Raw genomic sequence first — 4,410 nt, forward strand, 5'->3', positions numbered from 1 at the left:
TTGACCGAACACATGACCTTTGTAGAGAAGTGCGGTTGCATGTGGTGGAAGTCAATCCCAGACCTGTCTCCAAAAGGTTCCATGATGTGTTGCGTCCTTGTTGAAGTAGTTTGCACCTGTTTTTTTTTTATTTTGATCTTTTTTTTTTGATTTTTTTTTGAAGAAATTCATCCTTTCGAATGCTCTTGACAAAGTCTGAGATAAAACTCGTCAGCTTAAAAATGCAATTTAAATGGGAGACAGTGTTTTCCACCGTGTCGACACTCAATTTCTCTCCTCGACATTTAACGTCAGTTGACGTTGAGGGATAAATATTTCATTTGAGATGCACGATCCCTTTTCTGGCAGTGCATGATTGCTTGCAGGGCATGAATATCTTTCCGCGATGCGCAAATTTGCGAGGGATGGAATCTTCTCGCGATGCATAAAACTTTGCGAGGGATGGGATCTTCTCGCGATGCATACAATTTTGCGAGGGATGGGATCTTTTCGCAATGCATAAATTCCGCAAGGTATGAAATATTCTTGCGATATGTAAACTTTTGCGAGGAATTGAATCTTCTCACGATGCATAAAATTTTGCGAGGGATGAAATCTTCTCGCGATGCATAAATTCCACAAGGTATAAAACCTTCTTGCGATATGTAAACTTTTGCGAGGAATTGAATCTTCTCGCGATGCATAAAATCTTGCGAGGGATGAAATCTTCTCGCGATGCATAAATTCCCCAAGGTATGAAATCTTCTTGCGATATGTAAACTTTTGCGAGGAATTGAATCTTCTCGCGATGCATAAAAAATTTAACTTGCGATGCATGAATATTAATTCGCGATGCATGAATATTAACTCGCAATGCATGAATATTAACTAGTGATGCATGAATTAACTCGCGATGCATGAATATTAACTAGTGATGCATGAATTGACTCTCGATGCATGGATATTAACTAGTGATGCATGAATTAACTCGCGATGCATGAATTGACTCTCGATGCATGATCTTCTGCGGGGCATGAATATCTTCCCGCAATGCATAAATTCCGCAAGGTATGAAATCTTCTTGCGATGCATGAATTTCTGCGAGGTATGAAATCTTCTCGCGATGCATGAATTTTCTGCGAGGTATGAAATCTTCTCGCGATGCATGAATTTTCTGCGAGGTATGAAATCTTCTCGCGATGCATGAATTTTCTGCGAGGTATGAAATCTTCTCGCGATGCATGAATTTTCTGCGAGGTATGAAATCTTCTCGCGATGCATGAATTTTCTGCGAGGTATGAAATCTTCTCGCGATGCATGAATTTTCTGCGAGGTATGAAATCTTCTCGCGATGCATGAATTTTCTGCGAGGTATGAAATCTTCTCGCGATGCATGAATTTTCTGCGAGGTATGAAATCTTCTCGCGATGCATGAATTTTCTGCGAGGTATGAAATCTTCTCGCGATGCATGAATTTTCTGCGAGGTATGAAATCTTCTCGCGATGCATGAATTTTCTGCGAGGTATGAAATCTTCTCGCGATGCATGAATTTTCTGCGAGGTATGAAATCTTCTCGCGATGCATGAATTTTCTGCGAGGTATGAAATCTTCTCGCGATGCATGAATTTTCTGCGAGGTATGAAATCTTCTCGCGATGCATGAATTTTCTGCGAGGTATGAAATCTTCTCGCGATGCATGAATTTTCTGCGAGGTATGAAATCTTCTCGCGATGCATGAATTTTCTGCGAGGTATGAAATCTTCTCGCGATGCATGAATTTTCTGCGAGGTATGAAATCTTCTCGCGATGCATGAATTTTCTGCGAGGTATGAAATCTTCTCGCGATGCATGAATTTTCTGCGAGGTATGAAATCTTCTCGCGATGCATGAATTTTCTGCGAGGTATGAAATCTTCTCGCGATGCATGAATTTTCTGCGAGGTATGAAATCTTCTCGCGATGCATGAATTTTCTGCGAGGTATGAAATCTTCTCGCGATGCATGAATTTTCTGCGAGGTATGAAATCTTCTCGCGATGCATGAATTTTCTGCGAGGTATGAAATCTTCTCGCGATGCATGAATTTTCTGCGAGGTATGAAATCTTCTCGCGATGCATGAATTTTCTGCGAGGTATGAAATCTTCTCGCGATGCATGAATTTTCTGCGAGGTATGAAATCTTCTCGCGATGCATGAATTTTCTGCGAGGTATGAAATCTTCTCGCGATGCATGAATTTTCTGCGAGGTATGAAATCTTCTCGCGATGCATGAATTTTCTGCGAGGTATGAAATCTTCTCGCGATGCATGAATTTTCTGCGAGGTATGAAATCTTCTCGCGATGCATGAATTTTCTGCGAGGTATGAAATCTTCTCGCGATGCATGAATTTTCTGCGAGGTATGAAATCTTCTCGCGATGCATGAATTTTCTGCGAGGTATGAAATCTTCTCGCGATGCATGAATTTTCTGCGAGGTATGAAATCTTCTCGCGATGCATGAATTTTCTGCGAGGTATGAAATCTTCTCGCGATGCATGAATTTTCTGCGAGGTATGAAATCTTCTCGCGATGCATGAATTTTCTGCGAGGTATGAAATCTTCTCGCGATGCATGAATTTTCTGCGAGGTATGAAATCTTCTCGCGATGCATGAATTTTCTGCGAGGTATGAAATCTTCTCGCGATGCATGAATTTTCTGCGAGGTATGAAATCTTCTCGCGATGCATGAATTTTCTGCGAGGTATGAAATCTTCTCGCGATGCATGAATTTTCTGCGAGGTATGAAATCTTCTCGCGATGCATGAATTTTCTGCGAGGTATGAAATCTTCTCGCGATGCATGAATTTTCTGCGAGGTATGAAATCTTCTCGCGATGCATGAATTTTCTGCGAGGTATGAAATCTTCTCGCGATGCATGAATTTTCTGCGAGGTATGAAATCTTCTCGCGATGCATGAATTTTCTGCGAGGTATGAAATCTTCTCGCGATGCATGAATTTTCTGCGAGGTATGAAATCTTCTCGCGATGCATGAATTTTCTGCGAGGTATGAAATCTTCTCGCGATGCATGAATTTTCTGCGAGGTATGAAATCTTCTCGCGATGCATGAATTTTCTGCGAGGTATGAAATCTTCTCGCGATGCATGAATTTTCTGCGAGGTATGAAATCTTCTCGCGATGCATGAATTTTCTGCGAGGTATGAAATCTTCTCGCGATGCATGAATTTTCTGCGAGGTATGAAATCTTCTCGCGATGCATGAATTTTCTGCGAGGTATGAAATCTTCTCGCGATGCATGAATATTGACTCGCAATGCATGAATATTGACTCGCAATGCATGAATTAACTCGCAATGCATGAATATGAACTAGCAATACATGAATATGAACTCTCGATGCATGAATATTAACTCGCAATGCATGAATATTAACTCGCAATGCATGAATATTAACTCGCAATGCATGAATATTAATTAGCGATGCATGAATTGACTCTCGATGCATGAATATTAACTCTCGATACATGAATTGACTCTCGATGCATGAATATTAACTCTCGATGCATGAATTAACTAGTGATGCATGAATTTTCTGCGAGGTATGAAATCTTCTCGTGATGCATGAAATTTTCTGCGAGGTATGGAATCTTCTCGCAATGCATGAATTAACTTTTGATGCATGAATTTTCTCTCGATGCATGTATTTTCTGCGAGGTATGAAATCTTCTCGCGATGCATGAATTTTCTCTCGATGCATGATTTTATTCCATCTGTAACGAGGTGGATGGCTCGATAATATTCCAACTGTAACGAGGTGGATGCTCGAAAATATTCCAACTGTAACGAGGTGGATGCTCGATAATATTCAAACTGCAACGAGGTGGATGCTCGATAATATTCCAACTTCAAATGAATTTTTGAGATCCTATCAAAAATTCTGTCCCAGTTTCCATTATGAAGAGAAATGGAAATCTTACTGGGTATATGACCGAGCCGTTGTGGCGCCTACGTATCCCATTGGAGCAGGAATCAGGTCAAACGTAGTTCCCCTCTTGTGGATGATGAGTGCTGCAAAGAATCTGAAAAATTATCAGTAGAAAATGCACAATATGAACATGATGGAATATGCAAATGGTATCCTTTGCTATATTCAAAGCCTAAAACAAGACATATCACATTTTGGGGTTGGACAATCCAATGAAGTAAAATAGGCGTCTCACACATATAAGGTTAACTTAACAACACCTTTTATAATGAACAACTCAAAAGACAATTTTTTTTCTTTTTTTTTCTTTTTTTTTTTCAAAAATAAAAAAATGTGAGGAGATAGTCAAATCTTCACCACGATTGGTACCAACAGTTAGGATTGCAGGTAAATCTCCCTTCTTTTTTTTTTTTAAGATTGAATTAAGGTAATTCCTACAGCTTCAAGTGG

The sequence above is a fragment of the Solanum pennellii genome, chromosome 7, assembly GCF_001406875.1.
Source record: "Solanum pennellii chromosome 7, SPENNV200".
NCBI classification, from domain to species: Eukaryota; Viridiplantae; Streptophyta; class Magnoliopsida; order Solanales; family Solanaceae; genus Solanum; species Solanum pennellii.